Source organism: Rhinolophus sinicus, linkage group LG06 (assembly GCF_036562045.2).
Source record: "Rhinolophus sinicus isolate RSC01 linkage group LG06, ASM3656204v1, whole genome shotgun sequence".
Classification (NCBI taxonomy): Eukaryota; Metazoa; Chordata; class Mammalia; order Chiroptera; family Rhinolophidae; genus Rhinolophus; species Rhinolophus sinicus.
Window position 1 is genome coordinate 159,313,869 of NC_133756.1, and position 16,179 is coordinate 159,330,047.

The window sequence follows — 16,179 nt, forward strand, 5'->3', positions numbered from 1 at the left end:
AGGCAGGCCAGGTATTCAGTGACTGAGGTGCCCCTAGACTCAGAAGACCCTGGGGATCTTGGAGGGCAGACATGAGATTCCCCTGCTTCCAGACCAGAATAGGCCTGAGCAGGGCCAAGGGTGGCACAACCTTGGTTGACAACAGTTTAATAATGGTGAGTTGTGTTGTCACAGCACTTCACAGTATACAAAGCACTTTCCTCTTGGGACCTAATGAGACTGTCACATTAGCCCTAGGAGGTCGTGATAGCCCCATTAAGATTAGAAAACTGAGGGGTACTGAGGCTAAGATAGTGCCTGGGCTCACCAGAGGGGAAGTGGGGCATTGGTGAACAGAATCCAGATCTGGAGACTGCTGCGAGGGTAGGCGGGTGGTGGGGAGGCAGGGATGCTGTGGGCAGAGCTGGGGTGACCTTGGCTGCGCAGTGGTAGGGCCCGCCGCACCTAGTTTCTGGACACTTTCTGGGTTACTACGTCCAGGGAGTAGGAGAGCTGGGGCTTGTCAAGCCCAAGGTTGAAGCCACAAATGGTCCCCAGGTGACTTTGCTGCCTCGGGCTGAGAGCATCTCCAAGGATGCCCAGCTAGAAGACTAGCTCAGACCTCCTGGGCCTGGGTCCCACCACCGTCACTGCGGACTAGTGCACATGGGGGCTCAGCAAGTGTTGAATGAACAGGCGATCTTTCTGAATGTCATAGCTGATGGTGCTCAGGCTGTACTTACACTACCTCCCTGGCACCCTACTCCTTCCAGGATAAAGGCCAGACTCCCCAGGCTTGTTCAAGGCCCTGCACACCTGGCTTGGCTGACATCAGTCACCTCATCATTACCATGGCCCCCGATCCCCCTCCCCAACTCTGACCAAGAATTCCTCATCTCCAAACCTCGGGATCTTTCATGTCACAGCTCCTGTGAACAAACCGGAATGAGCTTCTGGAGTCTGCCCAGAACATTCCCCCTGACCCTCCAAGACCCAGCTCAAGAGCCACCTCCCTTGGGAAGCTGTCCTTGCATGTCCCTGTGGACTTGGCCCCTGGGTCCTGGGGTCATGTGGCACTGACAGGTGTTTCAGCATGATCTTGCTAAGCCCTTAACTGTCTGGGTGCCCATCCCCACCCTGCTGGATTCCCAGCTTTGTCAGGGTGGGGTCCAATAGGGCCCGATTCACTTTTGGTCTTTGGTGCCCCAAAAGCACTCGGGAGACAGTAACTGTATGCAGCCACCAGGCACGGCTGAGCGAGTTTACAGTACATCAGCCAGAGGGAATATCATGCAGCCATTAAAACCACAATTATGAAGATGATATTTTGATATCTAAGAGCAACATGTCAAATAGAGCTATATCCATACCATCCATTCCACTCCACGGCACCGAGTGCTTCTCTGTGCCAGCCCTGTGCTTGGCATGTGGGCAGCAGGGATGGAAGGCGTCCCTCCTTCAAGGGATCCAGTAAGAAGAAGAGGAAGACATGCACATAATTCCTGAGCAACATGCTAAGTGCCATGATGGAGAGATGAAAGAGCCCCAGGGCCCCCACATTCGTCCGGGAGTCTGGGCCGGTGGACCGGAAACCACAGCTCTGTAAAAATGACAGCAGACAGTGCATGGACAAGCCTGGAAGGGCGCAGAGGAATGAAGACAGTTGATGCCACTGCGCCGTGGCACTGTGGGTGATTTTTCTTTCGTTTATTGTTGGTATAATGTCATTTGGGCAATAAATAAAAATTGGGAGAAAAAAATAGCTGTTTGGTGAATTGAGTAAAGCGGAGAAAGAAGAAAGGGAGTCAAGAGGAGGTAAATGGGAAGGGAGAGGTGAGGAGGGAGAGGCAAGAAGGCCAAAGGCAGGGGTACTCACTGTGAGGGCAGAGGCAGCAGAAGCCTCCGCTCCTGGGCTTGGAGAAAGAGGGCGGGGAGAGCACAGGAGGGGGTTCAGGTATATCTGACTTGACCTTCCTCCAGGGGGAATCTGGGCCGGCATCCCAGAGGAGAGGTGGTCTGGCCAGGCCTTGTAGGACAGCAAAGAGTAGGATGTGTTGGGCCCCTGCGAGTGCCTGACACAGACCTGGGGTTGGGACAGTGGGTGGGAGGGGGGAGGGGTCCCAGCCAGACTGTGGGGAGTCTGGGTGTGGACCTGCAGGCAGTGGGGCCAGGAAAGGGGGGGGTTTCTAGGCAGAGGCAGGGACTCAACTCAGAGCAGCCCTCCAACGCCCCTCCCAGACCCCACACAACAGGTGCAGACATTTCCCTAATGTGTGCCAGACACCGCCCTAGCCACCTTTCTATTCAAAGTCTCCTTCAACCCTCATGTCAACCCTCTGGGGTCGGTGGTTAATGCTCCCATTTTTCACCAGAGGATGCTGAGGCTTGGAGAGGTTAAGTAACTTGCTCAAGGTCAAAATCCGCTAGTGAGGGGAGGGGCAGGGTTGGGATGTGACCTGGGCACTGCAGGCTGAGGCAGCTGGGTGAGGCACAGCACAGGGAGGGCTGGGTGTTTAGAGAGCAAGTGCAGGTGAGGGGGTCTGCATGGGGAAGGGGCGCCAGGCAGGGAGGAAGGGGTTACCTTGGCACACAGAGTAGGCGGTGGGTACCTGGTAGTGAATGAATGCATGGGTGGACAGACGAATGAATGAATGGATACTTGGAAGAATGGATGAATGAGTGGGCGCAGAGAGGAGGGGTGTAAGGGGAGGCTGCGCGTGAGCGAGAACCCGTTTCTCTCTCCCCCGCCCCTGAGCTAGAGGCTGGCTTTGGGAGCCTCCTTCCTCGCCCCCCAGGGGGGCCGGCTCCCTAAGCTCCTGCCCTCGCCCCCCAGCCATTTTCGCCCGGGGCAGGGGGAGGAGGACGCGGATGCCGTTTCTCCCGGGCTGGGCCCCAGTCCCCGCGCGGCGGCGCAGCCTCCCGCTCCGGGTCCCGCCGGCCAGTGCGCAGCGCGGCGCCCCCGCCCCCGTCGCCTCCTCCCCGCCCCCCGCGCCCGCTGCCTCCCCCTTCTCCTCCCCTCCCTGCCGCTCCGCGCCTGCAGGCACGGCCCCCGCCGCCGCCGCTGCCGCCGCCGCCGCCGCCGCGAGGGGAGAGGCGGCCGCCCAGCCTGGTTCCCCGCGCCCTGCTCGCCGCCGCCGCTCGCGCAGGCACTGCTGCCGGCCCTCGCCCCGCCGAGCGCACCCAACCGGGCACACGCACCCGGCCGCCTGCGCACCCCCCAGCGGCTCCGCCGGGCGCCCGAGCCGGGCAGATGCGACGCCGCGCACCCCTCGCCCCGGGCCCGCCACCGCGCTCCGCTGCGCGGCGGGGGCTCCTCTCTCGGCCCCCCCTGGGCGCCCTCCGGCTGCGGTTCCTGCCCGCTCCTTGGAATAACCCCTGAGGCTCCAGCCGTCGCCGCAAAGTTTCCCGAGGAGACCCGCCTCCTGGCCTCAGCGCAGGTAAGAAAGATTGCACCGGGCGGGGGCCGGGGGCTCTTCGAGCGGGACGGGGCGCCGGGGCCAGCGGGGCGGGGGCTGGGAGTACACGAAGGAGCCGCGGGGTCAGGCTGCCCGGCTGTGCCCCAGCGCCGCGGGCACCACGCCGCCTTTGGGATCTGGGGTGGGGGGCCCCCGAGTCGACAGTCGAGCGCCGGCGACAGTGGCTCCGCCACCGGGAGGCGCGGGGTGCGCGCCCGGCGGCTCCACTCTCTCCAGCCGAGGCTGGAAAGGGCGGGGACTCGGCCGGAGCCCCAGTCCGAGCCCTCGCTGCGCCCCCAGGGAGGCGGCCCGGCCCGTGAGGGGCTTCAGGTTGGGCTGGCTGGTTCAGGCTCCAGCCTCGCACCCAGGAACCCGAGGGCTTGGGGTACATGGAGAGAGGCAGCCAGCCGGCCCAGGCGCGGCGCTCCGGTCCCTACCAACCGCGTGAGTCACGGTTGGAGCGAGGTTTTATTTTTAAAACGACTTCAAGGGGGCCATAAGCAGCCTCCAACTTCCCTTTCCATGCGCGCTGTGGACTGTCAGCCGTGTGCGGGCCAGGGGGCCGGGGTGGTGCACCTGGCGCTGGAATGGTGGGACTGCCTGGCTGGAGGCCGGGGCAGCAGGTCCCCCCCCCCCCCCCCCGCCCAAGCCGGAGGCCAGGCTCACGCCCCTCCTCGCGGAAGGCTGGGGAGTGTCGTTGCCCAGCTGCAGGGAACCGTGGCTGATCAGAGCTCTCGCAGGAGGAGAAAGTTGTGGAGCAGCGACATCAGGGAGCTGCCCCAGGCTTCCTGGTGGCTCCTCAGGGCTGCGAGGCTCTCTGCGTGTGTGATTTTAAGAGAAAAAGCCCAGCTGGGGTGTGTCAGGCCCCTGCAGCCCATGCCAGATCCCTGATGTGAATAAATAAAGCCCAGGCTGGGGGGAGGTTGGGGGCTGCTGGGGTCCAGCCTTGCCCCACCCTGGCCCCTGCGCTCTCAGGGTGGATGGAGACCTGCCCCTCCTGGCACCCTCCCCAGGTGGCTTAGGAGTTGGTGAGGTGGCTGCTGTGTGGGGCACCAAACCCTGCAGGATGCAGGATGCCCCTAGCAGAGGGATGTGTGCTGGGGCATGACCCTCTCTGCCCAGCAGGCATGAGGAAGACGGCCACGCTCAGGGCTCAAGTCTCGGTTTCTGGAGTAAAAGCCAAGTGCATCTCTTCCTGCCAGCCCCAGGAGGAGAAGCGCAAACATCACCTGTCAGCTGGTGCCGACTCCGTGGGCGACTGTTCAGGGCTTCCTCAGAGGTTTAAAATGGAAATGGTCTGAGCTGCCAGGGCCTGCGCCCGGGAGGGGGTGCTGCCCAGCGGGGTGGGCATCGAGGGGGCCCTGGTGGGTCTGAGGGGCAGGAGGAGCCAAGAGGCTGTCTCATCCTGGCTGAAGAGCCAACCATGGGCAGGTTTGAGAGCCAGAGAGAGAAGGGCAGTCGGGGTGTGTGTGTATGCACCCCCAGCCCCGTGACCCCATCTAGACAGAGACTGGACACTTCCGTTAAAAGCCTCCCCAGCGTGAGTTCAAGCCAGGCATGCCTGGGGCTGCCGCAGCCTGCAGGGACTGTGAGCCCTCGCCCTACCACTTACTGGTTGCCAGTCCCTTCACCTCTCTAAGCCTGTTTCCCTTGTTGGTGAAATGGGGTTGACTATACCCACATCCCAAAGCTGAGTGTGTGGGGTTGAGGACTGCAATATAAAATGGGGTGAAGTGGACTAAACGGGTCCCCGAGGACTGAGGGCAACTGCAGAGGCCTCAGAGGGTTGGGGGGGTCAGATTCTCCCCAGCCAGGGGCTTTGGGTGGATTTCAGCCTGATGCTGACCCGTAGAGGCAGTAGCACCTTCCCTCACACCTCCTCCGGGACCTCCCATCACGAGCCCCTGGGAGGTCCACCCAGCTGGTTTCTAAGGCGGCGGTGCAGAGGGGTACTGCCACCCCATCGTATAACCTGCTGCCAGGGCTCTGTGGGGAGGCCGGTGGCCTGAACGATTCGGCTCTGTGCAGACTGAGGCCTGGTGGCTGAGCCTGTGTCACCTACTGGGTGACCCCAGGCCTGCAGCCTCTGGGGACCCCGCTTCCTTGCCTGCACAGGGGGATACAGCAGCTGTTCCACCACGTGAGGATATGTGGGCACAGAGTGTGGCAGGGCAGGGCAGCACACAAAAGACGGGCAGGTGGTGTGTGTTCGCTTCTAAGTGAGCTGAGAGACGGACTGGACCGGAGCTCTAGGTGGACCTGAACGGCAGGTGCCTCGGGACAGACAGGCAGGCCTGGAAGCGGCTGACTGCCACAGAGGTCCAGTGCAGGGGTAGTTGTTAAGAAGTGGCTGACCTGGCACAGGGGAGGATGAGGCCCCTGGGGTAGTCAGGTAGGACAGAGGCAGCGGGCAGAGGCAGGGAGGAAGGGAGCTCGGTGCTGGGTGCAGCATGCTTGGCAGGCTCTGGGCCTCTAGGGGCAGCCTGCCCCCAGCCAGGGGAAGGGGCAGATGGCTCAGGAATGACAGTGAGCAGGTTTGTGGATGGTTCCACTGTGTGTCTCTGGGAGCTGGGGACCTGCTGGCAGCTGCCATCCCAGCCAGCCAGGCTGCCCTGGAGTCAGGGCTGAGAAGTGGCATGGTCTCTGAGATGGGCCTGTCTGGGGCTGTGGGAGCCTGGCTGGGCCAGCCCTTCTGCCCCAGGGTGCTGGGGTCTTGGAGGGTGTCTCTATCTGGCCTGCTGACCTCGAGCAAGTGACTGGATGTCGTGGGGCAACATCCTCATACATAAAGTGGGGTAACAGCAGTGCCCTTCTTGGGGGTACCCACTATGAAATGAAGCCTAAGAACCTTCTAGCACAGAATTTATGCCTGGCAATGTGGGCCCTCTGTGTTCCCCACCCCTGGGTCATGCTGGGCCAAGGGCCTCCAGCTTCTTCAGGCCTTGGACTGGCAGGAAGGACTGACTCGGCCCTCAACCCAGCCGCCGAAGCCCATTCCCAGTGAGAGCTCACCCGGCTGCTGGCCGGGGGTGTCAGCTTCAGTGCCGGGCCGCCAGGGACAGTGGGGATGTCCAGGACTGAGGCATTGTAAACGGAGTGAGGCTGGGGTTTACCCTCGGGGCCCTCCTGGGATGGGCTGAGTGAGCGTGTGGACAAGAAGTGGAGGGAGGGACGAGGGTGTGACTGGAGGTCCGAAGTGCCTGCAGTGGGTGGGTGGGGGTGGCACCATCGGGAGAGGCTGCCAGGGCTCTGGGAGGAGGGTGGGGCCGGTTTACTGCCCTTGATGCACAGCCCTCTGTGTGGGTTTGGTGGGGGGCCCTTCCCAGAACCTGGGTTCTTCTCCCCAAGACAAAGTTCAGGGCTGCTCCGGCTTGTGCCAGGGCACCAGGCAGCTGCATTCTGTCCTCTGCCATGGGGCAGTCACTCTGAGAAGGCTGGGGTGGGGGGAGCGGACCGGCCGTGTGCCCACCCCGCCCGTTGGCCTGGCATTCCCTAGCAGCAGCTGGAGCAGAGGGCTGCACGGAGAAGGGTAGTGTTTGTGCAGGCCTGTGTTTGCCTGAGCGGCCGGTGGATGCCTGTTTATGCCGCGGGCAGCCCCCAGAGCCCAGCTGCTCCCCAGGGTCAGCGGCTCTGCAGATGATGGCAGCATTTGGGGGCCTCAGCTCACCTTGTGGAAGTTGTTTGCTGGATTTGCTGCAGCCCTGGGGTTTGAAACTCCCACCGTTGGGCTTGTGTGTGGTGCCCCACACCCCTGAGAGCTGGGGCCAGTGAGTGTGGGGCCGGGGGAAGGCGGGAGGGGACGTTGGGCTTAGGCATTGCTGCAGCAGGTCGGGGAGGTAGCCCACAAGGCACTCTGCCCACCACCCCTGGCTCTTCTATAGTTCCCTTCCTTCCTCCTTTCCTGTTCGTTCGTTCGTTCGTTCGTTCGTTCTTTCGTTCATTCATTCATGCACTCATTCGATAGGTGTTGAGCACAGGTTATGGGCCAGGCAGCGTGCTGGGCTCTGGGAGAAAAAGGGGAAACGAAAGCAGCCGTAAGTCTTGCCATCAGGGAACGTGTAATTGGGAGTGGGGGGTCAGACAGAAGTCAGATATTTCCCTTCCCACTACAGAGCCTTGGGCTCTGAAGGTGAGAAGGCAGCCCTGTGAGCTTGGGTGACACAAGAACCTGCTACGCCCTGGATTGGGGGAAGGGGTGCTTCAGCCAAGCTGTGAAGCAGGGGCAGGAGTCAGAGAGAAGGGACAGGAACGAGGGGCCTGGTGGACAGAACCAACAGAAGGGGTTCTGTGCAGACACCTGGCCGGTGTGAGGAGCATGAGGGGCTGGGGCATGTAGCACGTGCAGGCATCTGGACTATGGTCTGTTCAGAGCTTGTGGCCTGTCAGTCTCCCTGGGGCCCTGCTGGCCTGTCCATCTCCATATCTCAGGATTCCTGGGCCTGCCTCAAGGACCATATGCCAGTCCTCCCGGGTGCGCCCTTGGAAGGGTGGGCTTCCTGGGCCTAAGGCGTGGGGTGTCCTGTTCCTGAGAGCTGTGTAGTCACCTATGTGGACAGGCTAACCCAGTATCTGATGGGGCGGAAGGGAGAATATTTGGGCTTGTTTGTGATGGGGGCAGTGGCTCTGGTGTAGACTGAGGGCTGCTAGTGATGAAGGGGGTTCCTTAGAAACCCTCTCCTGGTTCTGAATGTCCCCAGTATGGAGATGGGGCATTGGACAGAGGGGGTGGTGCTGGGGGAAGAGGGAGTGAAGGTGGGGTGTCCTGGAGGCACCAGGAGCCAGCTGTATGGGGCTCAGCTAACCACTAGGGGACACTGCCTCCCACGCAGAGTGCAGGACCCAGGCATCCAGTGGCAGCCGGGGCCCAAGTGCTACAGGCTTGCTCAGGAGGGGGGACTCCCTGGCAGGGAGGCAGTGGCTGGATTGTTTTGTAGATGGCTTTGTACTTAATTAAAACTGGGATTAAAACTGGGGTCGCAGAGGCGCTCGTCCTGGCTGTTCCTGCCTGCACAGATCTAGAGAAGCAGCTCTGTGGCAGCAGTTTTTTTGCTCCCCTTTCCCTCCTTCTGCCTGAATTAATCGTTGGCACCAGATTACACAGATTTAGGGGAGAGAGAGAGAGAGAGAGAGAGAGAGAGAGAGAGAGAGAGACTGACTTTAGAGAAGAGATGGCATTTATCCACAGAAGCAAATTGCTTTTGTCGATTCGTCCCCCATCATCCCCCACTTCTCACCCCCATGACGCCTGGGAAATGCCTGGAAAAAGGTCCTCAAAATGCTGCTGGGCACTGGTGCCAGGATGGGCTTTCCAGGGGGTGGTCTGCCAAAGGCTGCCTCATGAGGGAGCAGAGGGGAAAGCTGAGTTTTCATGGGCTGTGGGGGGTACCCAGGGCCACTCTGGGTGGCAGGGAGACGCCTGGCTGGCTGGTCCTGAGTCGTGGCAGGGCTGGGGATGAGGTCTGGCCAAGGGCAGAGGTCGTGTCTATCTTATTACCTGGTGCTTCCCCAGGGCCTAGTGTAGGGCAGGCACCCAGTAGGTGCTCAGTGCCATGCACGGTGAATGAACAGGTGAAGGAAGGATGAAACTATGATTGAACAACTACCTCAGCTGGTGTAGGTGGCAGCAGAAGGTCCAACCTGCCACCTGGGACTCCAGGGGATGCAATTGGCTGGGCTGAGCTGCCCTGAAGGGATACGTCCTCCTGGGTTCTGGATCTTGTGGACCAAGGTTCCCTGTAGGTCCTACCCAGCAGCTGCCTGCTGGCTTTTCTGGGATGACCTTGATTTACAACGCACTCCTCTGTGGTCGAACCTGAGAGGCCTGGTTCTAGCTCAGGTATCTGGCTGCTCGAAGTCCCAGGATCCTGGGATTTGTTGTGGTCCTGAGGGCAGTCGTCCCATATAGAGCACAGGGTGGCTCCAGTTGGCCAGGGCCACCAGTTCGGGCTACCCCTGCCCTGAGTGAGGGGACTTAGGTTCGGAAGCTGCCCATGGTGGGCCAGGCCCGGAACTGGCCACAGATGGGCTATCCAGGGTCTGAGTCCTGACAGGGCCAGGTCAGAATGGGGCCACAGATGTGCCTTGTGCTCACCCCTCTCACATGCTCACATGCACTTTTGCACACACAGGCTCACACCTAACCCTCCTAAGCTGCCTTCCCTGAGCCAGCCCAAGCCAGGCTATGAGGTGAATGAACCTCACACCCCGCTCCCCAAGACACTGCCAAGAAGAGGCTTGAGGACCGGCCCGGTGGCTCAGGCAGTTAGAGCTCCTTGCTCCTAACTCCGAAGGCTGCCGGTTCGATCCCCACATGGGCCAGTGGGCTCTCAGCCACAAGGTTGCCAGTTCAATTCCTTGAGTCCCACAAGGGATGGTGGGCAGCGCCCCCTGCAACTAAGATTGAACACGGCACCTTGAGCTGAGCTGCAGCTGAGCTCCCAGATGGCTCAGTTGGTTGGAGCACGTCCTCTCAACCACAGACTCCCGCAAGGGATGGTGGGCTGCGCCCCCTGCAACTGGCAACGGCAACTGGACCTGGAGCTGAGCTGCGCCCTCCACAACTAAGACTGAAGGGACAACAACTTGAAGCTGAACGGCACCCTCCACAACTAAGATTGAAAGGACAACAACTTGACTTGGAAAAAAGTCCTGGAAGTACACACTGTTCCCCAGTAAAGTCCTGTTCCCCTCCCCCCCCCCCAAAAAAAAGAAGAGGCTTGAGTGGTTGCCCCTACCCAGACTAGGGCAGCTTCCTGTGCAGCCCCCTGCCTGTCCTGCCCCCCCACCCCCCCAACACACACACAGAGCCATCTGTTGCCCATGTGCTCTCCCTAGGTCCCTCTCTGGGGTGAGGGTGGGTACAAAGGAATGGGAAGCCGGGGTGACAGCCCCTCCACAAACCCTGCTCCAACCAAGGCGGCCTGGCCATTGTGAGCCCTGCAGCCAAACCTCTGACCCCAGGGAAGGAGCAGGGCAGTCAGCTGAGCAGTCAGGCGGGCACTCAGCAGGGCCACTTGCCTGGAGCTAGCAGAGATATGGCTCCTAGGAGGACAGCGGGGGTCTTGGAAGCCCTTCTCCTCACTGAGGCTGCACACTATATAGACTGCCCACCTGTCTCAGGGAGACAGACCACACACTCCCTTGCCCACCAGTCACAGCGGAGCTCTCTGTGCCTCAGTTTCCAGACTACTGTTGGCCAAGGGTTTGGACCACAAGGTCCCTAAGGACCCAGCAGCACAATGGTTCTGGGACTCTGAACCCTGAGTCCCCCAGGCTTGGGCTATTGAGAGGGCTGAGCAGTGCCATGTCCCAGCTTCCAGGAGCTTCTGACGGACAAGCTCTGCCTGGCTTGTCTTCTTACCCCTGTGAGAACAGGGAGACGGAGGCAGAGAGGAGACATGCCTCGTCCAGGGCCATTCAGAAGTTAGGACCCACAGCGAGGCAGTGGGCTGTGGGGTGACAGTGCCCGGGCTCTGGAGTCTGGACTTGGATTCGAATCCTACCTCTGTTACTTATCAGCTGGGTGCCCATGGATGCCTCACTTCCCTTCTCTGTGCCTCAGTCTCCACATCAATGAAATGGAACAACAGAACGCATGTCCCAGGGTCAGTATGAAGACTAAATGTGACAGTGCCCATGCAAGGGCTTTGTGGGAACCAGTAGTTACTGCACTTGGGCAAATAGGACAGGTTCCCCCAGATGCAGGGCTGAGGTGCTCGACTGCCCTGGGACTCCAAGGAGCTCAGGGCCTGTGGAGGGGCTGCACATACTAGCCCCTAGACCTCGGGAGTACACCATCCTTCCTGGAAGGCATGCTCTGGGACATTTGCTAAGCTCCTGCTGGTCCTTCATTGGGCAGAGGTCGGGCCCTGAGGTCTGCAACCATGCAGGTAGTGGGTGGACAAATGGGGGAAAGAAGGGGACTCTAGATAGCTCAGTTGTGATAAGGGGCAGGTTGGAGTGTGAGTAACTCTGGGGGCATTGAGATTGGGGGTGGTAGGAGCCACTGGTCAGGAACCAAGTTGTGGAAAGGGAGAGTGTGGGGATCAAATGTCACCTTTTCCCAGGATGGGTCCCCTGGGATCAGGTCAGGCAAAACCCCCTTGGGTATTTACTGGGCACCTCCTGTGTGCCAGGCTTCCAGGAGGAAGCTGGGCACAGGAACCAGTATGACTTGACTCCTCCCATGAGGGTGGCAGAGAGGCCTTTTTACTGGAGTCAGACGGGACGGCTGCCTTTATTGAGTCTTTACTGTCTACACTGCATGTCATGAAGCACCATACTAACGACCCTACCTGTGCTGGATCCCCTTGCGGTTTTACAACAGCCCACTTCACAGAAGAGAAAACTGAGGCACAGACAAAGTAATTGGACCAAGGTCACTCAGCCCAGACATAGCATCACATAAGGAGATGGCCGTCATTGTCCCAGCAGTCATAGCCCTCTCAGATTGTACTTGCTACATGCCGGCGGTATTAACTAGATTAATCCCCCAACAAACCTCTGAAGTGGGCACTCTTATCCTGATTTTACCCCAGGAAACAGACACAGGTGAAATGACTTGCCCAAGATCACACTGAAGAGGGGTAGCCTTTGAGGCACACGGGTCCCAGCCCCACCTGGGTCCTTACAAACACTCTCCGAGATGGCAAACTGGGGTGCAGAGATGGTGGGTAACTCTGAGGTCTCTAGGGCCTGAGGTTTTTCTGTCCTGCTTTCCCCTGAACCATGCCCCTCCCCGAGCTGGGGATTGGCCTGGGCACATGAGCAGTTTCCTCTGATCTCAGAGCCTCAGCCTCCTGCAGGGCCTCTCCCTGCCCCCACACCCCTAAGGCCCCACTGTGTGCAGGCCCAGCACTGGCTTTGACAACATATGACGTCATTTAACACCAGTGGGGGGGAAGCATCAGGAAACGGCTCACAGCAGAGGTGCCATTTTAACCCCAGAGGGAGAGCCAGGCGGGGTCAGCCTGGGGTTGGGAGTGGTGTGAGTGGGTCTGGCCTGTCGGGCTGAGGGGGAGCAGTCTGGGTGGTGGGGGCATGGCGCTTCTCTCCAGGCCCAGACGCTGCTTGTGACGTCAGCGGGTGGCCCAGCTGGGCCTGGCTGCCCTGCCGGTGCCCTGGTGCCCCAGGAGGAGCTGGGCAGTGACGCGGGGTGTGTGGGGGGGTGCCCAGGAGGGCGAGAGCGGCCTGTGGTCACGGAGCAATCTCCATTAGCGAGTGGCTGCAGCTCCTGGAATCCTATTAAAAGCTTTTTCATTGTTCCCTGCGATATGCTCCACTCCGCCGGGACCTGGGCATGTTGATAATTTATTTGTGGAAGGGAAAGGGGCGCAGAGTGCAGGACAGAGGGAAATGTCATTATTTACTCAGCCGCTCTCTGCAGCACGAGCCCTTCCTGGGGCAGCTTGAGTGGGGAGGCACACCATCCTCCCCCAAGTCAGGAGGGGGGGCAAGGCAGGGCGCAGCTGGGGTGGGGGGGCTGTGGCCAGGGTAGGAGTGGCCTTGGGGAGATGAAGACTGCATCCGCTAGTGGCAGTCGGGGCAGAGGCCCCAGGCCCAGAACTACAGCTTAGCGGGGACTCTCAGAGGCCTCTGGTGCAGACTGTGGGGGGGTTCTTGCTGCTGTGACTCTGGCTTGGGTGGGAAGGGTGGCAACCTCGCTGGGTTCTGAGGGTGCAGAGTCCAGAGATGGCTCCTGGGGTCTCCAGGGTGGGGAGAAGAAACCAGTTGCTGGGCGGGGTGACTGGGGGGCCCCATATCCCTGCAGCCTCCAGCCGTGTGGCTACTCAAGTCCCTGTACCGCTTTGTGCTGTAACACAGGAAGAGGCCTCGGCCTCTCTGGGGGACGGGTGGAATTCAGAGCTAACAACAGTATTGGCCGATTTACCAAGTTCTCAGTATGTGCTGGGTGTCTCATGGATATCATCTCATTTAGTGTTCACAATCTCTGTGCAGTAAAACCTTATTACTGCCTTTTTACACATGAGGAAACTGAGGCACAGGGAATCACAGTCACTCAGCTTCTAAGTGGCAGGGATGGGATTTGAATCCCGGCCTCTCAGCATGGTTACTGAGAGGTGGGGGCTCCACAGAGACCCAGCTCCCCCTTGGTGCCCAGCCTGCCCCTTCTTCCAAGGTGAGGAAGGCCTGAAGAGGGAACAGGGGTCCCCTTCTGAAGATGCCTTAAAATGTCAAACTTAATCGTCACAGAGGCACTGTGGGGCATGGCTATGGTTACTACCCCCTTGCACAGATGAGGAAACAGAGACTAAGATAGGTGATGGCATTTGCACAAAGGAGGAGCAGAGTGGGATTTGCACCCAGGCTGTCTCTGGTTTCCCAAAGTATCCCTTGTACTGGGTGCAAGGTTGCCCAGGGGGGCGGGGGAGCCCCAGGCGGTGCCAGCTTTGGGACTAAGACTGCAGAGGGTCAGGCCCCAGTGGCTCTGCTTGGCCTGAGTCCCCTTCACACACTCCTGACTGGCCGACACTCTAAGCTGTAATAATGGGACAGACAGTCGGGATGCTACATCGATGTCCCCCCACGCCCACCCCTCTAGCACAGATACTGCCAGACATTTAGAGAATTTATGTTTAATCAAGTCACTCGCTGGCTCTGAGACCATCAGTGGCTCCCTAGTTCCTGAAAAGTTGAGTCCAAGGCCCTTGGCCTGGCATTTCAGACCTTCCCAGCCCAGCTCGGCCCTGGCTGGCCCCATAGCCTTTCCTCTAGTCCCTCCCCCACTAGGCCTGTGGATGACACAGCTCACACCTCTGAGCCTTCGACTGTGCTGTTCCTTGTGTCCAGAAGGCCACCCTCACTCCCCACATTAGGTGAATGCCACCTCCGGAGGGAAGCTCTCCCTGACTGTGAAGAGGAACCCGCCCTTCCTGCCTCCCAGGCTTCTCATCTGACTTGTGACATACGATGGTATAGGCGGCTGCAGTTTACACCTGTGCCACCTCCACGAGCCTGCACTCCTCCTTCCTCACCACAGGCGCCCCGAGGTGCGAATCTGGGATTCATTCATTCATCCAAGGCTTCCTGAGCCCCAAGCTTGTCGATCAATAGCTTTCTCTTTACAGCAGCTCTGGGAGCGGGTAGCGTTATCCCATTTTATAGAGGAGAAAGCAAGACCCAGGGAGGTTCAGTCACCTGGCCAAGTCTGAGGTGGAGCTAGGGATGAAGCCGGGCCCCAAGCAGGAGCAATGATGGGGTGCTGATCAGCAGCATCCCCTGAGCCCTTCCGCCTCCACCCAGACAGAACTGAGTGGAGAGTTAAATGCCCGTCTCATTTGATTCTCGCAGTTGCCCAGGGATGCACTTGGAGGCTCCATTTTACAGATGAGGAAACTGAGACTAAGAGCGGGAAGGAGGCACAGCCTAGCTCTGTGACTTTGTGAGAGCCCTGGGTGGGAGAGACAGGCTTTCCCATATCCTGTGTGCTGGGCCTGGAACTGTCCCTTCAGAGAGGGGACAGGGGGAGGCCCTGCCTGGCTCTCAGGCCCACAGCCTGCCCTGCCCGGAGGAGGCTGGGGAGATGGTGTGCCCAGCAGCAGGACAGGCGCGGGCCCTGCCCCCACGGCAGCTGCCTGCCTGGCCCAGTGGCCTCACAGACAGACAGGGCTTGTGAGAGCCGGGGGGCCTCCAAGGAGAGCCTGCCTCCTGCAGCAGCTGCTCAAAGGCCTCATTGTGGCCGGAGGGCCCTCCGTGGGCAGCTGCCCCCACCGCAGGCACAGACAGAACCCAGCCTTTGTGCCAGCGCACTGCCCCTGCCCTGACCCAGGGCCTTGTCTGCGAGAGGCTGGGGGCCTCCTTGGGAAGGGGCTGCCCTGGATGGTGGAGCATGGGTGTGGTCTGTGTTGCCAGGACCTGGGAACCCACCCCTCCCAGCTCACCATGGAGGGGGCTGGTCCCTGGCCCAATCCAGGCTGGGGAGGGGGTGCAGAAGCTAGAGAATAAATTAATAGTAATAACAACAGCAGCAGCAATAATGACAACATCTGCTGTCATTCGAGGAACTCCTGACATATGTCTGCTGAGAGGTATTTATGTGGATTATCTCATTGATCCCTCAAAGCAGCCCTACAGATGGTGCAGTTATTCACCCCATTTTAGAGATGAGAAAACTGAGGCTCTGCGAGGTTAAGACCTTCATCCCACATCACATAACACTAAGGGGCATGCTGCGTCTCACTCCAGAGCCCATTCCTTTTTCTTTTTAGGATTTCATGATTTCTTCTTTTTCTTTTCAAATTACAGTTTATTGGGGTGACAATGGTTAGTAAAGTTACATAGGTTTCAAGGGTACTATTCTGTAATACATCATCTATATAGCACATTGTGAGTTCACCACCCAGACTCAGTTCTCCTTCCATCACCATATATTTGATGGAAGCCGAGCCCATTTTTTAGCACCAGGTCCTGCCATCCCTGGCAAGCCCCCAAATGGCCACTGCGCTGAGCAGAGGCCGAGCCACGCTGCCCTGCCCCTCAGAGCTCCCAACCATCTCACTTGACTTGAACTGCAGTCCTGGGTGAGGGTGGTCCTGTCACCCCATTTTCGAGCCAAGAAAACTGACACTCCGAGAAATGGACAGGAGTGCCTGGTCATGGGCAGATTCCAATCTTACAGTCCCCACTGCGTCCTTCCTCAGGCTTACCCTTCGGGGTAGGTGCAATGGTTGCCTGACCATTGTGGGTGGGGCAACAAGTTCCTAGGCCGGGGATGGTGGAGTAGGTG

The 16,179-nt window shown here is 59.6% G+C and overlaps 2 protein-coding genes across 8 annotated transcripts in view; one reads left to right on the forward strand and one right to left on the reverse strand.

Moving 5' to 3' along the window:
- The window catches only part of MACROD1 (mono-ADP ribosylhydrolase 1), a 143,931-nt gene that overhangs the window by 30,019 nt on the left and 97,733 nt on the right, over positions 1 to 16,179 (reverse strand). The gene's annotated exons all lie outside the window — the stretch shown is intronic.
- Positions 2,974 to 16,179, forward strand: part of FLRT1 (fibronectin leucine rich transmembrane protein 1) — a 78,268-nt gene continuing 65,062 nt past the window's right edge. For 2 of the 3 annotated variants that reach the window (XM_019717845.2, XM_074336538.1), the window contains exon 1: positions 2,975 to 3,416. The gene's annotated coding sequence lies outside the window, so the exon portion shown is untranslated. Of the gene's footprint in view, positions 3,417 to 16,179 lie in introns of all 3 variants that reach the window. The other variant, XM_074336539.1, reaches the window with a different exon arrangement.